The 16573-nt window shown below is 44.6% G+C and overlaps 1 long non-coding RNA gene across 1 annotated transcript; it reads left to right on the top strand.

The window, feature by feature from the left end:
* The first annotated feature begins 566 nt into the window (after positions 1-566).
* LOC147114922 (uncharacterized) lies at positions 567-16096 on the top strand. The gene is made up of 3 exons (XR_015078922.1): positions 567-669; positions 12487-12580; positions 15921-16096. It is a non-coding gene; the product is annotated as an uncharacterized LOC147114922 (long non-coding RNA).
* The last annotated feature ends 477 nt before the right edge of the window (positions 16097-16573 follow it).

Below are 16573 nucleotides of genomic sequence, written 5' to 3'. Positions count from 1 at the left end.
CGTGCAGCGAAGCCAATGCACAGTCAAAACTTGTCAGATTGCAAGTTCAGGATTTAGCACAAGCGCGTGCGGAAATCCCAAGCATGCGGTCGATTTCAAAGGCGGTATGACGGTGTACTCTGAGAATACGCCGTCATACCGACCGTGAATTCAGGGCCAATACTTTGAATAGGTGATATTTGATTATTACAAACATAGTGGTAACATCTACAATGTAAGTCTGTAATGCTGACAACAACAGTGTCCAATTAAAGAAATAAAGACTTGCATTTATGTAACACCTTTCACAACCTCAGGACGTCCCAAAGTGCTTTACAGCCAATGAAGTACTTTTGAAGTGTAGTCACTGTTGTAATGTAGGAAATGCGGCAGCCAATTTGCGCACAGCAAGCTCCCACAAACAACAATGTGATAATGACCAGATAATCTGTTTTAGTGATGTTGGTTGAGGGATAAATATTGACCAGGACTGACCAGAGTCCTAAAAATAAAGAATTAATAATTAAATGACTGAAGGAGCAGCTGAATAAATGTTTGCTTCAGTTTTTGCTATTTTGTTCAGATGTTCAGGACAGTCGACTATTCCAGAACTTTCCTAAAGACCTGCTGCAAGCATTACAAATCAAACCTCTGACAGGACACTCCCACAATTGGAGCATCTCTACCCAGGTAGGATTTAGGGAGCCTTTTCAACTAACATTGTTTTAATTAATATACTTTGAGTAAATTGTAATTATTCTTGAACTGCAAATAGACTGTTCCTTGATATAATCATTTTAAGTTTAAAAAGTAGAAACATGAGTTTGATCGGGTTTTTGTTGACTTTTGGGGAGAGGACTACTTACTTCAAATTTACGTTATAGTAAAAACACACAAAATCAAGATCTAAATAATAAAACCTGATCATTTATGTATCTAAATAGAGGCTTAGATTTGCTGTTTAATAAAGTTCAACTCTGTTTACAGATTGGAGATTTTTGAGGGTTGGTATATATTTCCCCTAATCTAAGTTGAATTGTAACTGTTTAAAGCTAGTTTGCAAGTTTATTGTGAACCCGAGGAAAAACATAGGCCGCGATTTTATTGGAGGAGGCGGGTTGGAGTTGGGTTGCCTGGTGGGCAGGTTCCGGTACCGCTGCCGGTTTCAGCCGCTCCCAAATAACTATTTTCCATTCAGTGGGCTCGTTAAGCCCGCCATGCGCGCTACCCGGCCCAATGAGGGGGAGCGGGTCTGCTGCTCGCCTCTGCTGACATCATTCATTCAGTTGTTTTTAAGGAGCCCATGTAGCCTTAGCTTCTCATTTCGTTTGTGCTGCTTGGGAAATTGGCCCAGGTGACTACGACTACTGCAAGCACAAAGGCTTCTCCACGCTTTCATGAAGACTCTCTCCAAGCTCTTGGGCAGGGAGTAAGAGGGCACAGGGAGATTCTGTTCCCTCCCGATGGCCGGAGGAAGCCTCATCAGCAGACAAAGGCAGCCTGGCTTCGAATTGCTGAGGAGGTCAGCGCAAGGTCCGTATGCTCACGCACCTGGGTGCAGTGCCGAAAACTGTTCAATGCTTTTCTGCGCTCATCAAAAGTGAGTATCACATCACACTTTTTCCTTCAGTCTGCTTCCCTTCTCTTCTCATCACCAGCACTCAGCATTGTCAACCTGCTCCTCCACATCCCATCTTACCCATACTTCCCTTGCACCCTTACTTATCCCTCTCTATGTTTAGAATCACTTCACCATCCTACTATGCACCCCTCACACTTGCTCTCACTGTTATGCAATGACAACAACTAACCGCACAGGGAGGCACCTTCCTCTTGGCACCTCACTCCATCTTGGTCTCTCTTTAAGCTTCTATGTTATGGATTCTTCACACTCACTCCATCAATCTCGCTGAAACTCCACTTGTGTCCCTCTTTGCAGGAAAAGATAGCCTACAATAAGAGGGAGAGAGGGAGAGTGGGAAGACAGGAGGAGGGCCACCATCCCTCACAACATTGACAAGTGCTGAGGAGGCTGCTCATGACATCGTGGGAGGTGACAAGGAGCTGGAAGTGGGGGACGGAGAGACGGGCGCGGTAGAGGAAGCTGATGACAAAGTAGATTTTCAGCCCTCTCATTTAGATTTCATGATTGACTGAAATGGCATATGATGTTCATAGAGATTGACTTTTGATCATCTGCACAATAGGATGTGTCTGCCACCTAAAAATCAGATGTCTAACTCATGCCTTTACTCTCCCACAGGACCATCAAGAGCCCCCCTCCCCACTGTCCAGGAGGAAGAGCCGGAGGACTCCTCAGAGGAACCTGGAGCCTCTGAGGAAGCAGCATCACCAGAACTCAGCGCACCCAGCACCAGCGCAGATACACACACCTCGGTGGGTCCTTTGCAACATAGAGTAGTGTTGTCACCTGGTGTATCACAGCTCACAAGTGAGCATCAGCAGATGGTGGAGACAGCGACAGCAGTGGAGACTCCTCGTCCGAGGTCACAGGACACTTCTAGCTCTGCTCAGCTGCATGTAGATACTGTGCCTCTGGGGCCATCCAGAAAGAGAGCAGTGCTGGAACTTCAGCAACAAGTGCAGTAGTCTCTGACAGGGTTTGCATCCATGGTAACTGTGAGTGTGCAGAGAATGGAGGAGTCCATCTCAAACATGAGCACTGCCTTGGTGGAGGCAATAGCGCATGAACATGCCGCCATGGAGAGGGTGGCAAACTCCTTGGAGGATATAACTCGCCAGACTCAACAGATCATGGCGACTCTTCTAAATAGATGGTCTGCTGTGGAAGATAGATGGGCACCTATTGAGGAGAGACACCAGAGGTATATGGACGTCCCCGTTATGAGGACTATCAGTACAGAGACGGGTCCTCATGGCCCCACTGATGTGCAGCAAGGTGCTCTCCAGTCACTTGCTAGCACTGAAGTGCGAGTGACCCATGAGAGGAATGTTGGTGGCCGACAACAAGAAAGTGTGGGCTCTCCCAGCGCTCACATGACCATGCCACTGCAGAGCCCTCGGTCAGAGCCCCGGATTCCGCACCCAACTGAGATGGCCGTCTCGGCCCCTGCACAGCTGCAGGAAGAGCAGACTGTTGCGGAGTCCTCCCAGGCTCCCAAACCCAGAGGCAAAGGCGTCTAAGCAGGCGCAGCATAAAAGTGAGCAAGGTGCCTCTACATCTGCTGAAGCCACAAGGGAAGCACCATGTAGAAGTACGCGTAAGAGAAGGTAAACTCACAAATAGTCACAAGGGTAATCACTTGGGTGTTTTCTTGAGTAAAAAGTAGTGATTGTCATTTTATGAAACAAGAGTGATGGCAAAGAATTGAAGATTTGGCCTGTGTGCTGAGAAATGGAAGTTGCACAGTGAGGGCAATGATGGGGGTGAGAGTGATAGGAAAGCATTGTTTATTGGACAGATGATGAATGGCGTGTTAAGAAGGTCGTCCAGACATTCATCTCCATCTACCAGCCACCTGTGGTTGAAGCGTAAGCTTACGCAAATCTGGCATGGATGACTGAATCCATTGCCTGATGGCCAGCAATGTGGTCGCGTGCTGGTGGAATTGGCACATCCGGCCCCGCAAGGTGTCTCTCATCTGCTGCCGCCTCCTCCTCTCGTCCTTCTCCTGATCCTCCTCCTCTTCTGAGGAGGCTGTGCGCTGAGCCACTTGTTCCTCAGGCAGCGCTAAGCCACGCTGCTGTGCGATGTTGTGCAGGGCACAGCAGACCATGATGATTCTGGAGACCGTGGCTGGTGCGTACTACAGGGCTCCACCAGATCTGCCGAGGCATCGGAATTGCATTTTGAGCAAGCCGATGGTTTGCTCTATAATGCTTTTCTTGGAAATGTGGCTCAGATTGTAGCGCTCCTCAGCCTCATTTGATAGCTGCCTCATCGGTGTCATGAGCCACTTTTTCAGGGGATAGCCCTTGTCGCCAAGTAGCCATCCAGAAAGTTGGGTTGGCGGATTGAAGAGCTGAGGCACAGTAGACTGTCGCAGGATGAAGAAGTCATGGCAACTGCCAGGGTACTTGGCGCAAACATGCATAATGATCTTCCTGTGGTTACACACCATGTTGTGATGGGGTGCCCTAATGTCTATGATGCCCTGCACCCTTGGGAAGCCTGCCATATTTGCAAAGCGTGCGAGGTTACACTTGCTTCATCCGTGGTGAAGTGGATTTAATTGTGCGACTTTGCAAAGAGGACATCGGTAACCTGCATGATGCAGGTGTGTACGGCCGACTGGGAGATGCCGTTGATGTCTGCTGATGATCCCTGGAAGGAGCCCAAAGCTAAGAAGTTGAGTCCAGTGGTGACTTTGACAGTCACTGGTAAGGAGTGTCCACCTGCTCCTCTGGGCTCCAGGTGTTGGTGCAGCATTGTGCAGATGTCAGCGACTATGTCTTGGGAAAGTCTCCGCCTCCTTTGGCACTGTTGCTCATTCATGTTGAGGAAGCTCATCCTCTGCCTGTAAACCCTATGTTGGTGGTATCTCCTGCGGTGAGGTGCAGCCCTCTGCCCTGTACATCATGATTTGGCTGAGGAAAAGGTTGGCACTCCTGCTGTTGCGGCTGCTGTTGTGCCTGGTTGTGCTGCTGCTGCGGCTGCTCTTCCTCCGAATCTGGCAACCAGGTTGAGAGGATATAAATGGTTCCCATTCCGCTGGTATATATCTCAGTCAAGGAATAGAAGTTGCAAGCGCTCAGTCAAATTGGCCAGACGGTATTCCAAGGCGGTCACACTGCAGATTGATCTCAGCTTGAACACTCACAGTAGATCAGTAGAGCTGCAAAATGTTTTCCAAAACCTCAAAGCACTAAATTGTAGCATCTGAAACTCAGCCATGTTGTAGGACCGCTTTTAAACTGCTCGATCAGCTCCAACAATTCAGGTCCTTGCTAAACCTGGCACAATGCAGCTGGCGTGTTTGTCTGACGATGGGCAACACGCAGAAAAACCTCAAAAATCGGAACAGGATGTTAAAATAAGATCATCAAGGCAGTTAACAAGCTATTAACTGCCTTAAGTGCCTCTCCCGCCGTTTGGTGTGGGGTCTGATCAGGACTCGCAGACCCGACACTTGGCAAAGTAGCGTGGATGGCGGCAGGTTCGCAATCCGCTGTCAATCAGTTAGATTTTTACTACTGACCCGCCTCCAAACCCGCCCTCTGAGTGTCGGCAAATTCGTGTCCATATTCTTTTTAAAAATGTAAAACACAAAAAAAACGTGATCAAGGTGAAGGGCAGTTAATGGAGAGGAACTGAATACATTTCTTAGTTTGCACCCAGTGTCAACATCAGGACTCACAGTTGAGTTAAAGGGCAAATTAGGTACAGGTAGAATTATTTTTACTCTTTCAACAATGTGACTCAATCACAACTTCAGAAGATTATTCCCACTGGGAATTGATTTAAGACTCACTACCCTTATTCCATTTAGAATAGCTTGGTGAGGGAGAAGATTTCCTTTCATCGCCCTGAGATGAAATTAAATCCAGCCAAACAGATGTAAGATTCTTAGAACGTTACTGTTCAGAAATAACCCATTTGGCCCATCAAGTCTGCACTGGCATTTTCGTCCACATGAGCCACGTATATAAACCCACTCTCCTTGCAGCCCATTCCTTTTAATATTCCTCTTTTTAAACAATGAGCTATTTTTAAAAAGGATTTTATGACTCTGCTCTAACAACAGTTGAGAAGTAGAGAAGTTATGCTAAACTTGTATCGAACCTTGATTAGACCACACTTGGAGTACTGTGTACAATACTGGTCACCATATTCTAAAAAGGTGTAAAAAATATACAGAAATGTGAGGTTATACCTATCAGGAAAGGATGAACAGGCTTGGGTCTCTCTTTTGAAAAAAGAAGGCTGAGGGGTGACCTTATAGAGTTTTTTATAATTATGAAAGGCTTTGATAGAGTAGACTCAGAGAGCATTTCCACTTGTGGGAAAGAGCAATGCTTGAGGCCATCAATATAAGACAGTCATTAAGAAATCAAATATAGAATTCAGAAGAAATTTCTTTACCCAGAGAGTGATGAGAATGTGGAACTCGCTACCACAGGGAGTGGTTGAGGCAAATAGTATAGCTGTATTTAAGGGGAAGCTAGATACACATACATGGGAGAAGGGAATAGAGGGTTATGCTGATAGTTAGATGAAGAAGGATGGGAGGAGGCTCGAGTGGTGCATAAATGCCAGCATGGACTGGTTGGGCCGAATGGCCTGTTTCTGTGCTGTATATTCTATGTAATTATACATCAAACAGCTAATGTTTCATATGAGTTGTAGATGTAGACTTTATGTAACCAGAACTGTTTGGCAGTTCTTGCAAATCAGGACAATTGCTAGTGATGCAACCAATTCTGTTTCAGGTAGGGAGAGGTTGCGTGGGGAAAATGCTCTGGGACAACTTGAACAAATAACTGGAAACCTTTCCTACTGATCCCTGAAACCTTTCCTACTGATCCTCATTGTGCAGAGTGCTTTGTACTTCTTGTTAAGTCCGTGAATGATTGAGACACGGACTAGCAGGAGAGAAACAAACAAGTCTTTACTGGTGAAAGGCATAAACGAAACTAACCAACAGAGGCTCTCTAGCGCCTTTTATACAGGGGTGGTCACTGCCGGTATTGCAGTCTGAGACCAGTTATTCTCTTAAAGGTACATACACAACAATTCCTCCCCTTTTAGATAAACAGTACATAACATTCATTTAACACTAATGATAACGAATTACAATCACAATTACTGTTGCTAGATACATTGGTTAAGTTTAAGCAATTATAAGTTCAGTCTTTGAGGAGGCTTCCTGATTCTGTCTGGATAACGCCTCTTTGGAGTATCAGGTTCTTCTGGCAATGTTGAGTCGGAATCAATGTCGTTGTTTGGTTCATCTGCTTCCAATATTACCGGTTCTGCGGTAGCTGCAATTGGAACGTCGATTTCATTACCAGGTGTATCAGATCGTGGTGTGGAGTTGACGTTTTCCAGTGACTCTAGAATCTGGTCAGCATGGCATCTTACAATGCTCTCCCCAACGTCCACGGTATACATGAGAGGTCCTTGTCGTGTACAAATCGTTCCTGGCTGCCATTTCTCAGTGCGGTAGTCCCGGGCCAAAACTGGTTGACCTATCTTAAAACTCCTGGTCGGCCTTTCATTCATATTCTGAAACTGCCTGTTCTCCACATCTCTTCAGACGTTTGGCTTAGCCAAATCCAAGCGGCATCGTAGTCTTCGATTGAAGAACATCATGGCTGGAGTTTGGTTGGTAACCGCATGTGTCGCATTCCGGTAGGCAAACAAGAAGTTGTCCACCTTGTGTTGTAGGGGTATATCTTCATTACACATTGCCTTGATAGCCTTCTTGAATGTTTGGACAAACCTCTCGGCCAATCCATTAGTGGCTGGATGATATGGGGCAGATGTGTAATGCTTAACACCATTGTTCTTTAAGAACCTTCGGAACTCTTCAGACACAAACTGTGGTCCATTGTCAGAGCAAATCTGTTCAGGCAGCCCATTCCTGGCGAATATGGTTCGTAAAACTGCGATAGTTTTTTCCGTGGTGGTTGAGGACATTTTTATTACCTCTGGCCACTTTGAATGAGCATCCACCGCAATTAAAAACATCGAGTCCATGAAGGGACCAGCAAAATCAATGTGCACCCTTTGCCATGGAGATGAGGGCCACTCCCATGGATGCAGAGGAGCTTGTGGTGGGGCGTTTTGGACCTTCTGGCATCCTGCACAGCTCTTGGTCATCTCTTCGATTTCTCTATCGATTCCCGGCCACCACACAAACGCTCTGGCTAAGCTCTTCATTTTTACCCCACCCAGATGACCCTCATGAAGCTCATTGAGCACTCTATCCGTCAACTTAGGTGGAATTACTACTCTGGATCCACACATCAACGTTCCTCTGCACACTGACAGCTGTTCTCTTCTTGGCGAAAATGCTGGCAGCAGTGGTTCGCCATGTGCTGGCCATCCCTTCACCGTTAAATCATAGACCCGTGATAGTGTCGGGTCATTCCGTGTTTCCTTTTCTATGTTTGCATTCGTCACAGGGAGACATTCGACTATGGTCGAGTGGAATAACTCCATTGGATCCACTGCAAGGTCTTCTTCTTCCACCGTCGGCAATGGTAGATGTGACAATCCATCAGCATTTCCATGCTGTTTAGTTCCCCTGTACTCGATGTCATATTGGTGTGCCCCTAGGAAAAGGGACCATCTCTGCAGCCGTTGTGCTGTCATTATCGGCACGCCCTTCTGAGGGTTGAAAATGGAGACAAGAGGTTGATGATCGGTTAGTAGAGTAAATTTTTGACCGTGCAAATAGTGATTGAACTTCTTCACCCCCCACACTAGGCTGAGGGCCTCTCTGTCAATCTGGGCGTAGTTACGCTCGGCAGAAGTTAACGAGCGTGACGCAAAAGCTATCGGCCTCCCCGAACCATCAAGGAATTTATGTGACAGTACCACCCCAATGCCGTAGGGAGACGCATCACACGCCAGCCTGATTGGCAGTGCTGGGTTGTAGTGAGCCAATACTTCCTTCGAAGTGATTAAGTCCTTACTCTTCTGAAAAGCACGTTTACAATCATCGCTCCATTTCCATGCTACCCCCGTTCGTAGCAGGGCGTTCAGTGGATGCAGAATTGTCGACAAATTCGGCAAAAACCTATGATAGTAATTCACCAATCCGAGGAATGACCTCAGTTGCGACACATTTTCAGGCGCTGGGGCCTTAACAACCGCTTCAATTTTGTCAGGGGACTTATGTAACCCCTCTTCATCAATCACGTGGCCACAATACGATATCTGTTTCTTAAAAAATTCGCACTTGGGGCGGTTGGCTCGCAGCCCATGTTCCCGTAGTCTAGTGAGCACCTGTTCTAGGTTGTTAAGGCGTTCACTGTCATCTTCACCTGTTACAAGGATGTCGTCCAAGTAACACTGAGTCCCCGGAATCCCTTGCAGGACTTGTTCCATCGCTCTTTGCCATATCGCCGGAGCCGATGCTACTCCGAATACCAATCGATGGTACTGGTAAAGACCTTTGTGAGTGTTTATCGTGAGATACTTCCTAGAGGACTCTTCAACCTCCATCTGCAAATATGCTTGTGCTAGGTCAATTTTTGTAAAACGCTTCCCTCCAGACAGTGAGGCGAAGATGTCTTCTATCCTTGGAAGAGGATATTGTACTGTGTGAAGGACAGGGTTCACCGTCACCTTGAAATCCCCACAGATGCGAATCTTCCTTGACTCTCCGGACTTATTGCTTAATGTTTTTTTCATGACAGGAACGATGGGTGTCGCCCACTCGCTCCAGTCGACCTGAGACAACACGCCCGCCTTCTCCAGATTCTCCAGCTCTGCCTCGACGGCTGGACGAATTGCATATGGTACCGGTCTCACTTTGAAAAACTTGGGAACTGCATTCTCTTCTATTTTTAACGAGGCGGTTACGCCTTTAAGCGTGCCCAGTTCTTGTTGAAATACCTCTTTGGCGTTAGCTAAGATTGTTGACAATCGTCCAGGAGTGACGTCTTCATCTTTTTTACCGTCCACCGTCATTGCATGAATGGAATGCCAATCTAAGTTTATCTTCCTGATCCATTCCCGTCGCAATAACGGTGGTCCACCATTTGGCAGTATGTAGAGATACAATTTCCATATTTTCTTGCCACTGTATTCGACAGGCACCCTTATTTTTCCTCTGGGGTATACTTTTTGCCCCATATACGTCGTAAAGACGATGGATGTCTCTCTCAAGGGTATGTGTGAAAATAGCCGCTCATAGTCTCGTCGATTCATGACGGTTACCGCTGATCCTGTATCCAATTCCATTTTAACTTGGGACCCTGCTATCGTGAGGGTGACCCAAATGGTTCGGTGATCCTCTTTTGCGGTTACATTGTGAAGTTTGAGACAGCTTAATCTCCTGTTCTCGGATTCACTATCGCTCATCTGGTCTTCGGAACTACTGTCCGTCATCTTTTGTACTTTCTTGTACGTTTCCTTAGTAGCCTTTTTGTTGTCGCTGGTCTTCTTCCCAGACCTACAAACTCGTGCAATGTGTCCAATCTTCCCGCATTGTCTGCATATTTTGTCTTTGGACCAGCAGTCCTTCTGGTCATGGTTAGTTCAGCCGTAGCGATAACATTTTGCAAATCCCCATGTCATTTCGTGGGTGCCGTATTTCTGTGGTTTTTGTTGAATTTCTGCAGCTCCCCTGGCTGCTGCTTCATACGATACTGCCACGCTGAAAGCCTTATCTAGCGTCAGCTCTTTTTCTGCGAGTAACTTCTTCTGTGTTCCTTCACTCAGGAGTCCACAGACAAATTTGTCCTGTAGGGTATCTGCCAGTCCTGCTCCGAACTGGCAGTGCTTTGATAGCTTGCGTAGTTCCGTAAGATACTCAGCATTGCTCTCATCTTTGTGCTGAGTTCTCCTGTGGAATTTAAATCTTTCTGCTATCAACAGCGGTGCAGGGTTTAAGTGCTCCTGTAGAACAGCAACAATTTCGTTAAAACTCTTCGCCTTCGGTTTGGCTGGAGTAATCAGATCCCGCAGTAGGCCGTATGTTCTAGCGCCCATTACGTTTAGCAATATTGATGCCTTTTTCCCCTCCGCTATTTCATTTGCCTCAAAATATACCTCGACTCTTTCCACATACGTGGTCCAGTCCTCTAATGTATTATCAAAAGCAGTGATACAGCCAGTCTTCGGCATCTTGCAAATCTAAAATGGCGCCTCCCGCGCTTTGCCTTCTTCTCTGATTTAACAAAATGGCGCCTCCCGCGCTTTTCCTTCTTCCCCGCTGTTGTTAGCGCTGCTTTCCACGGTTTCTTGCGTGTATTCTTTTTCTTTTATTATTTTCCTGTCATGGAGCGGACCCTCTGGAACACTTCCCTCCCTCTTCTGAGGTCCGAACGCTGCCCAGCTTCGAAACACCGGCCGTGCCCTGTATGCTCCACCCTCTCTCTCTCTCCTTGCTTCCTGACTCGCTGCCCGGCCCCGTTGCAGCCCAGGAAGGATCAGAGCACTACCTGCCACCAGCCCGGTTAGCTGGGAAACCACGGACCGAGGAACCCAGCCTGGCTCTGGAACGTCGCTCCTGCAAAGCCTTGAACCCGATGATTGACGGTCGACGCCCGTTCCTCGAGTTTCAATGGACTCTATTTTTTTTTTCCGACCTTCAACTTCGTCGGAGCTGCTGCTGAGTTGCAGGTAAGTTCTTTCTAACTCGTCGCCAGTGTTAAGTCCTTGAATGATTGAGACACGGACTAGCAGGAGAGAAACAAACAAGTCTTTACTGGTGAAAGGCATAAACGAAACTAACCAACAGAGGCTCTCTAGCGCCTTTTATACAGGGGTGGTCACTGCTGGTATTGCAGTCTGAGACCAGTTATTCTCTTAAAGGTACATACACAACACTTCTATTAGACCATCCCTGTGGTTTCCCTCTACTCTCCCATTCCCTTATTTCTTCCCACATTCTAGTTCTCTTTGCTTGGAAAACAGACCTATCTAGATTCCCTTATGCTGCTCATTGGGGCACAGATGTGCTTCGATCTTGCCTTGCTGGTTACCTGTAATTTTAAGGGAGTTAATTTAAAAGGGAGAAGTAGGAATCAAAGGAGGGAATAAACCTTATAGAAAAAAAGACTGCTTCAATTGGTTGTAGTTATTTTTTCAGTTAATTTGTAGAGCTGTATATTAGTGCATTGATTTAGCATGAATTTTTGCACAAGTTTAATTAAATATTTTAAACAACAATTTATTTTTTTGCAATTTTTTTTGTTTTAACGGGGCTAAAAAATAAACTTACCTTATTGAACAGGGTTTTTAATGTATAAATGAGTGATAAAATTTTATTTTTCTATTTTTTAAAACACTTATGCTGGAAAAAGCAGGCCTTACGCCTGCTTTTACCAGGCATAAGAATTTCACGGCATTCAGCAGGCGGAAGTTGGGCAAATAGTGCAATTCTCCACCCTCAGTGGCCCATCTCCCAGGGATGCGAAGGATCTGTCAAGAAGATTCTTGACCGACCGCAAGTTCTGGGTTTTAGCGCATGTACTTCGCATGCCTAAACCCAGAATTTGCGCGGGCGCGTGCGCACCTCGTACGCACCCATAGGGGTCGCAAAATACAGCCCATTATTTCAAATTCATTTGTTTGAAATTGGGGGGCATTATGGCGCAGCAACCTGGGTTATTCTTTTCCTATGGTGGGATACCAGGACTACTTAATGGTTCTCAACATTAAATCAAAATATAGTTTGTTTTTACGTGTATTTTAGAGTCAACGATATTGTGCAAACATACAACTTCCATTTCTTATACAAAAACTCACTTTATAATTTTGTTTCACGATATAGATACTGCTACAGAAAGTTGTTTGTTGATGATTTGTTTCAATATTTCTAGTTAGAATTCTTTTGTGATAAATTTCAGAATTTTACAAACAATGAAAAATTGAGTAACTTCTACAGAATCTTGAGTACTGATAGGATCAGCCAACAGATGGAATTTGTGTCCACCATCGAAGGTAAATGAAAATAGCTACTGCTGATCTGAAAAGAGTCTTTGAGCAAAAACGTTGAATTAAATCCACAATATGTATAATATATAATTTCAGTCTTGTATTTATTTTTATATCCTTATTTAGTCATCTATACTTCCAAAAGGCATTTGATAATGTGCCACATAATAGGCTTGCCAGCAAAGTTGAAGCCCATGGAATAAAAGCGACAGTGGCAGCATGGATACAAATTGCCAAAGTGACAGGAAACAGAGCAGTGGTGAACGGTTGTTTTTCAGACTGGAGGAAGGTACCAGGGATCAGTACTAGGACTACTGCTTTTCTTGATATAAATTAATGACTTGGATGTACAGGGCACAATTTCAAAATTTGCTGATGACACAAAACTTGGAAGTATAGTGAACAGTGAGGAGGATAGTGATAGGTTTCAAGAGGACATAGACAGGCTGGAGGAATGGGCGGACACACGGCAGATGAAATGAGAAGTGATACATTTTGGTAGCAAGAGCGAGGACAGGCAATATAAAGGGTACAATTCTAAAGGGGGTGCATGAACAGAGAGACCTGAGGTGCTGTTCCTCATCTTTCAATTAGGCACTTTACAGCCTTCTGGACTCAACATAAAGTTCAACAATTTCAGATCATAACCTCGGCCCCTATCATATATTTTTTTATCCACATCTTTTGTTTGTGACTGTTCTTCTCTCCCACATGGCAGCTGTCTTCCATTCTGCCAGCGCAATTTACACTTCATCTAGAGCCATCCTTTGTTTCTTAACCTGTCCCATTACCATCTCCTTTTGCCTTGAATATTAATGTCTCTTAACCTCTCCTGCCTTCTATCCTATCACAGACCTTCCCTTTTGTTCTTTCACCCCCCCCCGCAATTCCCAGCCCCTACACTCGCTTAAAAATCTGTTCCATTTCCTGCTTTTTTCCGCTTCTGACGAAAGGTCATCGACCTGAAACGTTAACTCTGTTTCTCTCTTCACAGATGCTGCCTGATCTGCTGAGTGTCTCCAGCATTTTCTGTTTTTATTTCCGATTTCCAGTATCTGCAGTATTTTCTTTTTGTATAAGTGGTTATGAGATCTGGAATGCACTGCCTGAGAGGTTGGTAGAGGCACATTCAATCATGGCTTTCAAAAGGGAATTGGATAAGTACTTGAAGGAAAAAAATTTGCAGGACTATGGGGATAGGGCAGGGGAGTGCTCTTGCAGAGAGCTGGCACAGACTCAACGGGCCGAATGGCCTCCTTTTGTGCTGTAACCATTCTATGATTCTATAATATTGAGAAAGCTGAATCAGTTGTGATATTTTATTTTGCATTATTTGACATTCCAACTTGTAAACATCCCACCATTTTTACTGTAATTCCTGATTCAGTGAAGCTGCCAGATGGTGTCCTGTGTTACAGTTAAGCAGAGGAGATGTGGGCAAGTGATCAGAGCAGGCTGAGAGAGATGAACATTGTTCTTCAGCTGTATACTCTTAGTTATAAAGCTGCACATTGAGTCCAGAAGGCTGTAAAGTGCCTAATCGAAGGAACAGTGTAGGAGGCCGAGAACGGAGAAGTCAGAGTGGGAGTGGGAGTGGAGCGGGGAATTAAAGTGACATGCGGCCAAAAGCTCGGGGTCACCCTTACGGACTGAACGGAGGTGTTCCGCAAAGCGGTCACCCAATCTGCGTTTGGTCTCCCCAATGTAGAGGAGACTGCATCATGACCCCCGAGCTTCCGGTCGCCTGTCACTTTAATTCCCCGCCCCACTCCCACTCTGACCTCTCTGTTCTCGGCCTCCTACACTGTTCCAACGTAAGCTCGAGGAACAGCACCTCATCTTTCGATTAGGCACTTTACAGTCTTCTGGACTCGACATCGAGTTCAACAATTTCAGACCATAACCTCTGCCCCTATTTTTTTCAGATTGCAGCATTTGCAACATTTAACCACTCCTGCCTTCCACCCTATCACAGGCTGGTCCTTTTGTTTTTTCCTTTCCTCCCCTCCCCCCACCCCCCACTTTCCCTGTCGCTGCACCTGGCTAAAATCTGTTACATCTTTAACTTTTTCCAGTTCTGACGAAGGGTCACAGACCTGAAACGCTGACTCTGTTTCTCTCTCCACGGATGCTGCCTGGCCTGCTGAGTGTTTCCAGCATTTTCTGTTTTTGTTTTGGATTCCAGCATCCACAGTATTTTGTTATTGATCAGAAGTAGGGACCCTGGCTGTTTCCCCACCTCCTTAGCCAAGGCACATTGAGGCTAATTGTAGTGCTCCTATATGCCACACTGTCTCAGATCAGGTAACTCAGCACAGACCAGGAACTGAACCTGGTCCTTCTTGGTATGTACAACTTAGCTATTTACTGGATAAACTTTGAGCCATTAAGGGAGCCCTGTTTGAATTTTTACAGTATAGATCTCCAGAGCTTACATAGCAAAACCTAGGCCTTGAAAAGCTGAAAGCATGATGGTGGAAAAGCTCCATTTCTCATTAAAATGAGCAAGGAATGGAACTTTTGTAGATTGCAATTTGCCTCTGGTAAAATTAACTGCTTGTATAAGTGGTCATCCATAATTGTTATCTTTTTTAGTTCTCTTTCATAGTGTAAAAAAGTGAATACTGATCCTTACATATCATGTTATGTATATGTAGTGTGTGCTTGGAGCATCAACAACCCCATCAGCATCCATTCCATACATTTTTGTACTCCTATGAAATTGACTCTTACAAATGGATCTGATGTATTTCAGTGACCATTAAAGGTGAGTCTGAAATGGGACAATGCCCTGCAATCCCTATATATTTTTATAATTAAAAACCTCAGCATCTCTGAACAAGCAATGCATTTTTTGCTGTTATATTTAAGTGTGCTTTCAAGTTGAGGCTTGTGATGTATCGCCTTGGAGATTTTCACTATAGGTTTTAGCCATTTCTTGTGCACACACTGCAATTGCAATCTGATAGCAGAACAACTGTTGGAAGTGATATTCCTGCTTGATCTGATTATTTGTTCTTTGAATGTAGCTTTCAGATACTCTATTTATGCAGTTCAGTGGCACCCTGAAAGAAGCCCTTATGAGTGGAACATAACAAGGGAAATCCCACACACCCCTGAAACTGTTAAAGTTTCTTGGTATTTAGCTGATTTTTTTGTTAATGAAGGTATGATAGACAACAGAAATAGTTTGCAGCTTTTAAGGTTTATTTTCTGTGTATATCTTTGTATTCCAACTGATGATGTTTGCTGAACTTTATGATAAAATATGCTTATTCAGTTTTTAAGTGCAAATTTAGGAAATACAACAAAAAAATTCCCTGAGAAATTGCATTTTGTTTTTCAGCACGGAAGAACTTCCATCATTTTTCTAATACAGCAGAAGAAACAAAGGCTTTGATTTATAATTATTCATTTACTTACACTGGAAACATTTCTAAATTTCAGCAAATTTATTTAATTGATTAGAATTACTTCAACTGGACTTGTCTCAGTCAGTTAATTAAAATCTGATGTAACCACTTTATTGCAGTCCTCCCATTCCTTGCATTCACTTAATAGAAACTGATTATTTGGTGTTATGTTTTCCAATCTGGGAAATGCTTTTCACTGCAGAGTAACTACAGTGAACTGAAAATTAGTGACATTAATTTTTGCATGCAAAATAACTCGGACAACAATGTTGGTAAAGTCAATGGTGTGATATTTGCCAAATGGAAGTTAAAAACCACAACTTTCTGGCAACACTTCATTGTGAGTGGTGTGTCCTTTAGTACATGTGAAATAGCGCTGTAATTGGTGAGACATCATTTACGTACAACTTTTTCTTGCTTAGTTACAATGTCTAAACATTGAGCAAGCATCAGATCTTTTAAGTGTTCAATTTTGTGCAGAATGTTCTTGTTTTATAAGACCTTTTAATAAGCAGTGCTACAATTCTGAATTTCTGCGGTCACGATGAACTTTAACTTTATTTAAAATTCGTATTGGCACATAAAT

The sequence above is a fragment of the Somniosus microcephalus genome, chromosome 7 (assembly GCF_052327205.1).
Source record: "Somniosus microcephalus isolate GS21.2 chromosome 7, FLI_Smic_1.0, whole genome shotgun sequence".
Lineage (NCBI taxonomy): Eukaryota > Metazoa > Chordata > Chondrichthyes > Squaliformes > Somniosidae > Somniosus > Somniosus microcephalus.
The sequence above is the reverse complement of the archived record's forward strand: the minus strand, read 5'-3'. Positions and strand labels throughout refer to the sequence as shown.